The sequence below is a fragment of the Botryllus schlosseri genome, chromosome 9, assembly GCF_051294905.1.
Source record: "Botryllus schlosseri isolate E-star chromosome 9, Bs_hap1, whole genome shotgun sequence".
In the NCBI taxonomy this organism is placed as follows: Eukaryota; Metazoa; Chordata; class Ascidiacea; order Stolidobranchia; family Styelidae; genus Botryllus; species Botryllus schlosseri.
This window is the reverse complement of record NC_137244.1, coordinates 10,457,781-10,472,900: the sequence shown is the minus strand read 5'-3', so window position 1 is coordinate 10,472,900 and position 15,120 is coordinate 10,457,781.

Sequence of the window (15,120 nt, the reverse complement as noted above, 5' to 3'; positions counted from 1 at the left end):
CAGAGAACTAATGACAACTATCGCCAGCTGATGATATACTTGTTGGTCTCGCTGTCTTGATGAATGACTGTTCGATCTAGTTGATACTGATGTCTTCCTGAACATAAGGAATATGACGATAGAGATACATAGCATTATTACTAGCAGCATTGGAATGAGACACCCAATGGTTAATGACAGTCCGTATACATAAACCCATATATTCATGCCTTCTGCTTCAACGCCACAATAGGAGATTCCGCTGCTTCCTTGTGTAACATCGAACGCAAAATAAAACGGTAGTGCTGCCACACAAGATACGAGCCAAATACCGATAACAAATTGTTTGCATGTTTTGACAGTCATCTCACCACGAGATGAAACCGCGTATACCACACCGCGGAATCGAATGACACTGAGCAATAGCACTTGATTGATGGTTACAGTCGAAATCAGCATGTTGAATGTTAGCGGTAGTATGCAGAGCAATCGACCCCATTTGAAGTTAATTGCTGTAGTAGTGACATGGATATAAAATAGACTGTTTGCAGCTGAAATGAGATCTGATAAACTAAGTCCGGTGACGATGACAAGGAATACCGATTTCTTCATCCTGTATACCGTGGAAATCATCATGACGTTTGTCACGACACCAAATAACGTCAAAAGTCCAAAGGTTATCCAAATAGCGATAGATTCGTCATAAGAGAAATGAAACAAATCTCCTGTCGAATTCGACACCTCATTCACGTCGGACGTTTCTGCCATATTGCACTGAGCGTCGCTTTAAATCCCGGATTTCCAATGGGTGTGCAGTAATATAATCTAAGTGCATGAATGCATCGTAAATTGCAATTAGTAAATCAATTCCTAATATAAATTATACTATTGTTGCGATACAATGTTTCTTGCAATATCCTATCTCTTGCTTGATCGGCTCTGTGTATGCCCTGCATAATGAGCATCACAACTGGATAACTATTGATATAGTTTTGCATATATCATGGTTGATATACTTATTTCACTTAAATATTTTTGATTGTGCTGTGGCTCCCTCTCTTTCTACATAAGTAAATATGTTTACTTTTAAGTAACCCCATGCTAGAGAGACATGATTAGGAACACATATTTCTTCCTTCTTGACAAAATTCAAATGGAATGAAGTATACGATGTCATGTAGTCTCTCCGTTATGAAGAAGGTTCCAGCAACATCGATTAAACATTATATCGATCATCTTTTCCAGTATCTTGTAATGGACGATTGTTTCCGGATTCCAATATTGTGATTTGTGATCCATTGAAGTCCTTTATTCGATCTTCGATTACCCCCATATGCGCGAATTAGGTATAATTGTATATTCAACATTATTTATCTTAGTCCATCCACTTGAACATGACTACGTCTACACGATTATCGCCCCATGATTCCATTACAGAGACTAATATTATTATTGACGAAAGTAAGTACAGTTGTAATTAGGGTAGCATTTAAAGCATACATGCTTTAAACAGTGTTTTAAAAATACTATTTACATAAAAAATGTGTTTTTTCAAAAGCTTTATAATTACTTCATAATTGTGTAAATACTTTCGAAAAAACATTTTGCATGAGCCTACTGACAATTTGAGGCCGATATAGTCGACGTATACGATACGGAATGGGTGGAACCCTCGAAATCGTCGCCAGTTCAACCTAGGTCTAGATCAGACCTGGGCAAAGTGCGGCCCGCGGGCCAAATGCGGCCCGCGAAGCTAATATGTGCGGCCCGCGAAAGGTTGCTTGGAATTCAAAACATAAAACTTGCTTTTTGAATGACTATCACCATAGGACGTATCAACTCAACAGGAAATTCGTTTAGTTTGAAGCCTGTTCATAAATATGCCATGATTACGGTGCCTGCGAACTGCACATGCGTGATCTAGATTACAAATAACGGCAGTGTGGCAAAGTATGAGTAGCAATCAAAGTTACCAGAAATCACTCTTTCCACATAGTTTAGTTCAAACCTTCTTTGTTGCCATTGTGACATTACGCATTATACGGCATGTGTTTCAAATTGTAATGTGATACGTTTCCAAATCTCTAATTCGTAAAACAAGTCAATCAGTGCGTGCGATTACTATGTGACTCATCATATATATCACTCATAAAGGATTAACGGGCATGCCAAAAAAGAAAACCGAAAACTGAAATTCACAGGTTTAGACTTTAAAGCACTAAATATTTATATATGGGAGTCAGGAGTAAACCCGTCCATCTAGTTTTTGAAGAGCATGTCACCGAGATTAGGGGTTTTAATTAATGGCAATCTTATGACAAAAACACGAAGCCCTCAGTCAAGGTAGGGCGAAGTTCAGAAAAACTGCAAGCTTCGCTCAACATCAAGGTTACTTAAGCTGCACAGGGCTCGGAAGGCAGCGACCAAGAAAATAAGCTTTGTGCATATACATTTTAGTGCGGGGCATGGACCGGAGCCGGATCGGATATCCAGCCGGATTTTTTCAATTTTGGTCGGACCGGATCGGAGCCGGATCAGTATTTTCTCTGTTACGGCCGGAGCCGGATCGGAGCCGGATCAGTATATTTTTGATCCGGCCACAGCTTGACTATAGTAACTTCCGACCACAGTGAGAAAATAACCGAGCCATATTTGTAAAATCACTGAGCCTTGACCCAAATTTATGGAAACTCATTCAATCGCAGCATTTATTATATGACTAAGCATTTATTACCTCCAACATCCTTGTTTACATTGTTTGTGGTCGATGCGGGGTCTCCTTAGCGTGCAGTGAGATGGCTAGTAATCCTAGTATTATAAGATCATCGAAAATAGCAAAAGCTCTGTATGAAGAAGGGAAACTAAACGCGGTTGATGTGAAGGGAAATAAAAGTGAGGTGTGGAAGAGTTTTGCCTTGCTAACCGGCCCTGGCACCAGTGAGGACGGCGGTGACTACTCAGGATTTGTTCTCTGTCGGCATTGTGGTTTGATATTCAAGCATGACAGAAAGAACAGTGGCACAACACATTTAGCCACTCATATCAAAACCAGATGCAGTGTATCGAAAGTCATACCATCAGCGGGCCAACGTTCAATGTCATCCTTTCTGACAAAAAAAATCTGTTCCGCTTCCGACTAAGGCCAAGGTACAATTGCTCAAAGCAGCCACACCATTCATTGTAAGGATTTGAGACCATTCCCATCCTTAAAGGTGATGGTTTTGTCGAACTTGCTCAAACATTTATGGATATAGGGTCGGTGTATGGTCGAATGAATGCAGAAGAAATACCCATCCCATCCAGACATACCGTTAAAAGGGAAGTTCTAAGCCGTGCTGCGCTGGAGAAGGAAAAAATTTCTATCATTGTGAAAGCGACTATTGGCGAATATGGGATGATTGGGCTCACCACGAATATGTGGACTGATGTCAAAAGCAGATATTACATGTCACTGACAGAGTGACAGCCCATTACATTCGCGAGGATAAGTTGCGCTCTGTAGCAATATCTGCAACAAAGTTTGAGGAGCAGAAATCAGGTGTAAATCTGCTAAATAAAATCCATGAATGTTGCACTGAGATTGGACTATCTAGCTCTATGCTAGACTGCTGTTATTTTGTAAAGGATGCCGCAAGCAATATAAGATCTGCACTGACAGCAAGCACATCAGAGACTGACATGCGCTTGCCACATGTTGTCGACTGTCCTGCACCACACGTTACAGCCCTCGATGTCCGTGCATAGTCACTGCCCTATAGTTGTGTCTGATACTGACATCATCATCATCATTGGTTTACTAGCAATTTTATCAGTTCAATACACCACAAAAAATGGGATACAATAAAAAGAAAGGAAGATGTCGAAGCGACTTGGAGTTGTCTATGGAATCAGACACCCACCTTGGCCTAGGCGATGTAAAGAGAAGGCATGCACACTGAATGAAAGTAAAGAAGATAGTATAGAAAAAGTTTCTGATACAATATCTCGTTGCAAATCTTTGACCGCGTATAGTCTACCTTGTCATTTTTAATTCGATACCAGCCTGTGAGTGTAGTTTCCATATCCCATATAAACCTGTGAGTTTTTGTTTCAATATAACCTGAACCCATTGCCTATGATCTACTGCATTTGTAGTTAACTGGAAATAGCTAGTCGCACATGAATATTATCGGAGTTTTATGGATCGGATATCGCTCATTTCAAGTATCCGGCCTCGGAGTCGGAGTGGAGTCGGACCAGAGAATTGTGGAACAGGATCGGAGTCGGACCAAAGAATTTGTCGATCCGCCCCGCACTAATACATTTCAGTGGTTCTCGAACTGGGCGGCGTGAAAGCATCAGAAGTTTGATGGAAAAAAATTTCACGCTTCGCGCGATTTACTCAAAACTCACAGTTATTGCTCTACGTATTGTCTTACTTTGATATTTAAGAATTCACTCATCAACCACCATAAACTTCCCTGTCATCAAACTATCTGTTAGGATTGCTAGCATTCTGATTGCAATTTATAATATTTTGTGATATCATGATACTGGGGCGTGAAATTTTTCACTATCATAAAGGGGGGCGTGCCTAAAAAGTTGCAGAACCACTGTTTTATAGTCTTAATAGAAGAACGTGTATAGGGGTTTCAAAAGAGTTAAAATGTATCATGTTTAACATTGTTTCGAATCATGACGGCAAATACATATTTTTAATTAACCGTCACTTTCTCATTACCTGGCCTGTACACATTCAGTGAGCATCATTTATTAACAATGTAATTTAGAAATGAAATTTTCACTCGGCCCGCCCACGTATTTCTACTTCTCATTTGGCCCGCGGAGGAAAATAATTGCCCACCCCTGGTCTAGATCAGTGCTTTTAAACCAATATTCGAAGGTAAATCTAACGCTGATTGAATTTGACTTAGGTAATGACATGATCAATAGCCTTGTAATCAGAAGTATGCCTGAAACACGGGTTAGGCTGTACTGCTCCAATGCTCTCATATCAGATCAATCTTTGTGAAATTCAAAAATATTCTACTTATAATTATAACACGTCAAATGTCCGCTTGCTGGAAAATTATAACGCGACAGCTTTTACGATGTCCTGATGCATTTGTACTCTCGCATGGTGTCTGTCTACGACTAAATATACAGCAACTATGCCAAGTACAGCAACAAATTTATTCAAACATTTTAAAATGTAATTTTTTTCGTGCCAGGCGTGAATTCACTATAGTAAATCCCATTCTCAAAATGCGTGTGGAATGTCAATCAGTAAGGTCCGGTCAAATAAGGCCTAATCGGAAATACATTGAATTCCCCTATTATTGGTGCTGCGGCCCGCGGCGTCATCAAAAAGTAGGAAATTGGCCCGCGAGCACATTTGAATTTGAGACCTTTGTATTAACAAATCGCTCTGGCACCGTGTCGACCCAAAATCATACTCTTTGCGACCCATAATTTAATAACCCTTGAGGGGGTAAAAAAGTTTGCGTTATAGTAACTTGCAAATGTGAGTCTGTAATGATGGTATAAACCAGTGGTTCTTAACCTTTTTTCCTCCAGCGCCCCATTTCAAAGATTATCGTGCTCCAGCGCCCCCCAACCTCATATTGTAAGGAATGGAACAAAGACAATGAGTAAGAGGGAGGGCCGTAACAGCACTTCGTCAACCCCCCTAAAAACGATTGCCTTGCGCACCCATAGCGTGATAAACCAAACTTCTGAGGGCTTCGCCCCAAGAACCCCGTAGCGTGATTTCGATGGTCAGCAAAGTTTGTGTGACCTAGGCCTGGTCGCCCTAGGTGCCAAAATATTCTATAATGCATGAATGAATAGGTGGTAATTACATATATATGTCGCTATAAACTTTTTATCCTCTCAGCCCACGTAATCAGATTTACCAGTAGCGCTGAGTGAGCTGTTGTATTGGAAAATAAAGGGCACGTAATTAATAATGAACATATTCGGGCGTGCCCGTAGGTACAATTAATTCGTTACCAGGACCGTAACAGCACTTCGTCAGCCCCCCAAAAAACGTCTATCTCTTCGACTCATCCTTGCAATCATGAATTATATTTCTCTATTTACACTTTCACAAGGCGGTTAGCCAACGCGCGAAGATATCACTGCGGTGTAATAACGATGTGTCATCTGAAATGGCAATTAGTTGTAGTTATGCAGCTATTAGTTATGCATACTTAGGCAAGAAAGTATTCAATACATCACAGTAAAATTTTACCAAGATCGATAGCCAACGTTTACGTTTATCGAAGTGAATAGTGTATTCATATTGAAATGAACCCGAATATTTTCGGCTGACACTCGTCAGGGGTAATCGTCAGCAACTAGTAGAGAAGTCAAAAGAACATCGTATATCAGCAATCGTATCACAAAATATGAAGTCGCCAGCATGAAATGTCGAATACGAGAGCGTTCAATGTACTATTTTTAGATGTACAATTGAATAGTATATTCGTATTGAAATGAACCCGAATATTTTCGGCTGACACTCGTCAGGGGTAATCTTCAGCAACTAGCAGAAAATTGAAAAGAACATTGTATATCAACACTCGTATCACAAAATATGACGTCACCAGCATGAAATTTAAATGCTGGCAACGTCTTTTTTGCGATACAAGCCTTCAAAAAGGCTGTTGTTGATACCGCAGTTCTCAATCTTCCCCTAGTCTTTATCAGCTGGTTTAGGATACACAACTGACTTTCACTGTACCGCTTACGGAAATATTTGAAGAGCTTCTTGGAGGTACAGAACTTCAATATACAATTGAATAGTATATTCATATTGAAATGAACCCGAATATATTCGGCTGACTCTCGTCAGGGGTAATCGTCAGCAACTAGCAGAGAATTTGAAAGAACATTGTATATCAACAATCGTATCACAAAATATGACGTCCCCAGCATGAAATTCAAATGCTGCCAACGTCTTTTTTGCGATACAAGCCTTCAAAAAGGCTGTTGTTGATACCGCAGTTCTCAATCTTCCCCTAGTCTTTATCAGCTGGTTTAGGATACGCAACTGACTTTCACTGTACCGCTTACGGAAATATTTGAACTGCTGTATCAACAACAGCCTTTTTGAAGGCTTGTATCGCAAAAAAGACGTTGCCAGCATTTAAATTTCATGTTGGTGACGTCATATTTTGTGATACGATTGTTGATATACAATGTTCTTTCCAATTCTCTGCTAGTTGCTGACGATTACCCCTATGACGAGTGTCAGCCGAAAATATTCGGGTTCATTTCAATATGAATATACTATTCAATTGCATATTGAAGTTTTGTACCTCCAAGATGCTCTTCCAATATTTTTAGATGGTACACGAACTCTTTTTGTTAACACAGCCTTGACTGGTGTATTTTGATAAAAGTCGACTCTAAGGCGACTTTTGAATTGTCTTATAGTTGCGGACGATTATCCCTGACGAGTGTCAGCCGAAAATATTCGTGTTCGTTTCAACATGAATATACTATTCAATTGTATATTGAAGTTCTCTACCTCTAAGAAGATGTTTATCCAAGTGTATAGTACCTTTTGATACTTGCTATCACTGTTGGGATGACTCGAGTCACCTTTTTCGTATGACTTGACTTGACTGGAATCACTTTGCAAAAATGACGTGACTTGACTTGACCCAACTTTTCAGAAATGCATATTGACTCGTGACTCGATGCAAAATTGACGAGTCAATTTCAAGTCACCAAGTAATCGATGTCGACTTAATCGCTGTATCTAGTAAAAGTTCGGATTGCTAACGATACGCTGATTTGACCCGTGAGAGCAACCAATCACTCAATGATTGTGCGTTTTACAGTGCCTCCAATATTATGTCACAAATAAATTGATCGCAAACGCAGTGATCGGTGCTTCTTCTTACAGGTTACGTTGTCGTAAACTAGTAGTTAAGTAATATACTAGCAATGTAGGCCTATCTCGGTTCTATAAATGGCTCACAGTGCCCAGTGTCCACCTCTACAAACCCTCTTGTATGATTTAAATCGAATGAATATCGCTCATGCGTTTATAATTGTATATCATGGATATGAAGTTGGGTGAGGTATTGTACCATATCATTTTTCAACTTTCTGATGTTTCGTATTTTATTTTGTATTTTGACTGACTGGGGCCATACTGCTACTTGCGTAGTTGCAGCAGTGCAGCTCCTTTTTGTATATATCAGTGGCCGGGAACTTATGGCTCTTTTGGGTATAAGATATGGCTCTTTGCCAAATATTTATTTTTGTATTGGATTGATCAATATTGCAATGACTTGTTGGTACATTTTCATCACGGCCAAAATAATTATTCTCGTGGCAGTATAAACATGTCTTTGACAGGTGAAGACAATGCCGTCTTCAAGTTTAGGGGCTCAGACCCCCTCTTTTCAAAATCATCAAATTCAAGTTACTGTCACGTCGGCGGTAAATATCACTCGCAAATTCTATATACCCGACTCGAAATCTTGAATTGTGCGATACGTTGATTAATCAAAGAGCATAGCAGACACGGCGCCGCCCATTTCAAAACTCTGATTTCAAATACGCATTGTCTTCCTGATCCACGTCGCGAAATGAACTGTTGTGAATGTGACAATTACAAACTCGAATTACAAACAATGTCATAGCTATCCCCGTTCTTGATCGGTAAGTATAGCTCTGTGTAGTACCGGCGATATAATGTAGGCGTGCAGCGCAACGTTATGTTACCGCCGAATACTTTGAGTAGTTATAACGCAGAGCGAATGTTTGTAGTTGTATAATTGACTCCAGAAGGTTGCGTTTACAATTCGCTGCGTGTTTCTTCTTTCGTTCGACGGACCGGCGTAACCATGCCGTACGGCCTTAATTGTTGGCTGACGTACCACGACCTGTCTATTGCACACGTATTCGATGGATCACACAGACGAATATATTTTGTTTCCGTCTCCACGACTTGTAACTTTATTGACTCACGTACGGCAATGCAACGGACTTCCGAATCAGCGAATAATTATGAATCAATGTGTGAATGAATCTATACGCTGTATTACATTCGTATATATATCATAGCCACGAGAGATTACATGCACCAACATCGTACGATTTATTCCTCTTATCTATAATTCACACGACAAATAGACGACTCACGAAGGTCTTTCGGGTTTTCACTTCAGGGAATTAGGTAAGGTTCACAACACTCCCTATTGCTCAAATCTTAAAATGGCGTGAACAATATATTTCGTTAAAGTAGTCGATAAGTATTGAGTTGAGATGGAAAATACGGCCCATATGGCTCTTCGGACAAAAAAGGTCCCCGACCGTTGGTATATATAATCACATCGTTATTGACTAGTGACTAGTGACTCGTGACTAGTGACTTGACTCGTGACTTGACTTGACTCGACTTGACTCGAGTCACCTCTAAAAATCAATTGACTTGACTTGACTCGAGTCACCTTTGATAATCAGTTGACCACTGCTATACATTAATCGCGTATTTATCAACATATACAACTGATAAATCGTATTTAGTGTAAAATTTACGTTCGAAGCATAGAGATCAAAACAGTATTTATTCAATTTATTAACCTAGGGTACTTTAATAGCTGTTGAACGTGCGGCGACATTGCGCCGTATGGCTGCAATACGGCTGCAACACAAATTGGTTACAGGTTCTAGTCCAACCGAGCGCGATTCCAAAATTCTAACCTAAGTTATCTATACTTTTCCTCGCCATCTCATTCTCGTCAGCGGCGTCTTAAAAAAGCATAGAAGTGGTCGTGCTATAAATCGACAGATACGGAATGAAAATCCAGAAAATCGGCCTTGTGCAAATGAATATTGTAGTCGACAAGCTCCGTGAATACCACAAACCAACCAACAGCTGTTAAAGGCAATCAGACATTTGAGGTCGATCAAATCAAGTTCTTTAAATTCTGGCTGTATGTCGGATGTAGAAACCCTTAGTAAAGACTGCACCTGAACATCACTTATATTGGCACGGAGCCATGTCTTGTTAATGTTCATGGTTGTAAATGTAATGTAGACCCGAACAGAAAAAGTAGTTTCATGATCATGTTCTTAGGTTGGCAAACTTGGATTCAGTCTGTGACAAATAGAATTTGTCAATACTTGCAAATTCGAATTTCACTTTCAAGGTAGAAACAGTCTGCGGGCCAGTCAACAAATCGTCGCGAGCCGGATCCGGCCCGCGGGTCATATGTTTCCCGCCCCTGCCCTATACGATGTACGATACACCCGGATGAAGAGCCCTGTTTTAGATAGATTAACTATCCTTTACCTATTTTATGATTCAGGCCGGGGATTTAACCCATTCATGAGTCGCGGACGATACTGTCGTGTATTCTATCATGCATCAGCATCTGTATCATGCATTGTCACTTTCTAGTAGCGATTCTGGACAAGGATAAATATATTAACAAGTATGAAGAAAAATCTTTCACAACACATTCCTAAAGATCACCAATTACTCTTCAATTGCCGAGCTGACATCTTGGATCTTAAAACAATCGTTGCGAATATCCGAGCTATACTCTCATAATGTGACAGTCTCGATATCGGATCGTGCGAGGTGCGCGATCGTATTTGCTTTGCTGACCTTCGTAATTTGCAATTTACGATTTGAAGATAAATTCTTGCTACGTCCGTTTACTATGAATGCTTGTTCAAAAACAACAGATTTGGAGTAATGATTCCATGCCTTCGGATGTTTATGATTTTGTTAAAAACGGGATGATATAATACACCAAATCCATTATATATACATATGAAAGAGAGAAATTTGGAAAAAATTACAGAGACATTGTATACCAAAGCTATAAATTTGAAATTGGAAATGAATAGACATCTGCAATTCGTTCCGCATGACCTTTTCACCACAATTGCAATCATCCGAAATTCAACCAACTGCATCAGGCGATGATGCAGTGGTGGCGTTCCTGTTTCCTGAAGCTTCGACAGCTGGACTCCGCAGATTGCTACACATTTTTTTCACTGTGCCTCTAATTTCACTCGATCCCATGTAGAAAAGGAAAGGATTAACGGATTCGCAAACGCGACGCACTGCATGTGCGATGATGACCATTGTCCACACTACTCGAGAACGCATTTCATGAATCTTAGCGAAAATGTATATCGCCACCCCAAATCCCACTCCGTACCCTGTGACAGAACTAATGGCAACTATCGCCAGTTGGTGATATATTTGCTTTTCTCGCTGTGTTGACGAGCGATTGTTCTGTCTGGTTGATACTAATGTCTTCCTAAACGTCAGAAATATGGCAATACAGATACATAGTATCATGACAAGCAGCATTGGAATGAGATACCCTATTGTTAATGACAGTCCGCATATATATATGATGATATCACTATTTTCTGTTTTAAAAGCACATTCAGATCCTCCACTGCTCCCCTCTGTACTATCGAACCCAAATAAGAATGGTATTGCCACCACGCAGGATGCGAGCCAAATACCAATAACATATAGTTTGCATGTTTTGGTATTCATCTTGCCACGTGAAGAAACCGCGTATACCACACCGCGGAATCGAATGACGCTAAGCAGAAGTACTTGATTTATGGTTACTGTCGAGACCAGCACGTTGAATGTTAGCGGTAGTGAGCAGAGAAATGGACCCAATTTAAAGTCAGGTACTGTTACAGTGACGTAAATATAAAATAGACTGTTACATGCTGAAATAATATCTGAAAAGCATAGTCCATTTACGATGATGAGGAACACCGTCTCCTTCATCCTATATACAGTGGCGATCATCATCACGTTCGTGATGAAACCAAGGATGGACAGAAGACCGAAGGTTATCCAAATAGCGATGGATTCATTTTCTGTAAAATGGATCAATTCTCCCGTTCGATACCTCCGTCGTATCAGATATCATTGTCATCTTTCACTGGACTTCGTTCTACGACAGCTTTCTAGTCGGTAATCGTAGTAATACTATCAAATGTATAGGACAAAGTAGGTTGAACGCACCGATTAAAGCACGTTCTTGTTCACGAATGAATTCAAAACAAGAAAATGTTAATTTTTCCTGATGTAAGTTATATAATTGTTTTAATATCAGATATCAGACATATATACTTCAGCGACTGTGTATTGTGTGAGTAGAATTACGAACGTGTATTGTTTGATACCGATACGGTGTACAGTGGTTCTCTGACGAAACATTTCTTGTTTTGCTATAGTATAAGGTTACCATACGTCCTCTTTTAAGAGGATTTGTCCCCTTTTTTGACTTTTTCGAAAGCATCCTCAATCCAAAGTCTGAAAATTTTGAAAAAGTGTCCTCTTTTCAGATTTCCAAAATATGGTAGCCATACTATAGTAAAATGCTCATAAACGTGTATCTTGAAGCGTAGGAGTTAGTATACTAATTTCCCGCGTCTGCGTGATCTATATCAGTGCTTCCCAACCCTTTTTCAGTTCGCGACCCACTTATAATACAAGCTTGATTGTGCGACCCACCATGAGATATATGACCGAACGAATCAGAACGTATTTCGTGTGAGTAACCAGATTTACTATAGACGCCCTTAAGTAACATTGCGCGACAATTCGAGAACACATGTGTATCATGTAGACAAGAATACACGTAATGCATGATTACTAACGAGAAAACGCGTCTTCAATCAGTAATCCATATTTTACGTCGAACACAGAAAGGGGTTATGATTATAGCTCGCGTCGTGTCAATTCGTTGCTGATTATAATCGGCATGAATTGCTTTTTCCAATCAACGTTCGTAAAGCCTTTGGAGGAAGGAATGAATTCTAATGTTGAGGCATACATAAACACACGCTCCATGCAATCTCTCGCTCCAATCAAAATGACTGTCACAAAAATCTGGGCCACGAATTATTGTGAGAACGGGAATATGGTTTAGGGCACTAATGGGCTCAAAAACAGCATAATTCAGAGGTGGAAAACGGATATTTGCCCGTCTAATAGTAAGGTAAGTGGTTTGATATGTCCGACAAATTGAATTTAATAATTCTTCGCGATCCTCCCATGACATACACCACTGGTTTGGAAGCACTGCTGTACATAATACTCATGCTGTTTATCCGATTTCACGTTCGATTTTATATGTATATTGCATTAAAGCAGACGTGGGCTATTATTTTTTCCCGCGGGCCATATAGAAGTGGAAAACATATTGGCGGGCCGAGTCAACATTTTCAACTATGTTCTGCGGCGTAACAATTGTGTTTCTAAATTGGAAGCAGTGAATTACATTGTTAATACATGGCGCTCACTGGAATGAAATTAGGCAATGAGAAAGTTACGGTTAATTACCAAAATCGATATTTATTCGCCGTCATAATTAAAACAACGGTAGGCGTGATACATTTTAAACTTTTTTTAACCGAGAGACGCGTTTTTGCGATACTGCAAAACTTGTCTTGGTCACCTTTCTGTTATGACAAGCCTGCCCGTTCATCGTTTCATCACGATCACTGATTGACTTGTTTTTGGAATTAGGGATTTGGAAACGTATCACGCAGCAATTCGAAGCACGGATTGTGTAAATGTAACACTGGCAACAAAGAAGGTTTGAACGAAACTATGGAATCAGTTACTTTTTGCGATTTCAATTATTACGGCGCACCTTGCTACATCGGCTATATTTTGAATCTCTATTACTCATATGACTTACGTAGGCTACGTAATCTCGTCAAATAAATAAACAGGAGCGAATGTCAGGTTCCGTTTATACAGCCTACGATTCTAGTCCACGGATTAACATTGAAAAGTATGTTTTATGTACTGAATTCCAGGCAACTTTTCGCGAGCCATTCAAAACCACGTCGCGAACCGCACTTTGCCCAGGTCTGCATTAGAGGTACAAAATTCGATGTCATTTCTCATGGTTTTGCCTATGTATCTGCTAATGTATTTATTCAATTTCTGTATTTCTGTATGTGGTATCGCTGAAATAAATCATTCCTCTCTCTCTCTCTCTCTTTTTATTTCTACCGAATAGGAAGAAAATACCTAAGTGCTGCACAAACGTGATTCGGAATACATATCATTTGCACGTCATATATAGAATGCCGTACGAATCATGAAGTCACTGCGTTAGAAGGAAGAGTAATGAAACTTCGATTACATTATATAGATCACCTTTTGACGTACCCTATTTCCGGGCTCCGATGTTATGATTTGGATTCCATTAACGTCCTTGAATTGATCCCGAGTGCCCACATATGTAAGAAGGATATATATTCTCCATCGTTTATCTCAATTCACCCACTTGAAAACGAGTAGATGAATATGATTATTGCTCTCTGATTAAATTACCCTGCGCACTATTTCACGATATCAATTTTTGCAGGCTGAAGTAAGTAATGTGTTAATCGAACTGATATGGATATTTTTCGACTGAATATACAATTAGCTCTCTTAGCAATTATCAACGGCATTGGCTCTATACCAAAACCCGACTCGATACAAAAACTTTAGATTCATTTTAGCACGGATGATGATTGGTTGAATTGCCAGAAAATCAACACTAATTCGTCGAAACCAGAATCCTCTTCAAGTTTTAACGCATCGAAATTCTGTATCCGATATTGAAGTTTATTTTTTACCTCCGAATTCACGGCCACATCCAATTATTGTATAATCGATGTGAAAAGTATACAGTCGATTCTTTATAGGAATATGTACTTTTTGATCTGCAATTGTTACAATCTGCGTAGTGCAGGAGTGACCAATCTTTTCGGCCAAAGGACCACATGAGATTCACGAACCACCGCGCGGGCCACTTGAATGTTGATGTCCATTTTTCTGTCGTCCGATAGGAGCGAACCGTATTATATAACGGTAAAAATAGGACTTATATTAGCCTACTACGTATCGAAATCAATAACAATTATGTCATGAAAAGTCCGCGTCTCGCGACACGCGAAATTTTGACAATGAATTTTGACAATGAATGAATTCGGTCAATAATAATGTTAGCTGCATATATTATGGGTCACCTCTATATACCGCCGGGCTCATTGGGCCAGGACATGATTAATCGGGGCTTGGACATATCAATATCGAAGATTTCAGTGAACATGCCTCTACGACTTTGTGCAAAGGTGTCGTCGCCGACG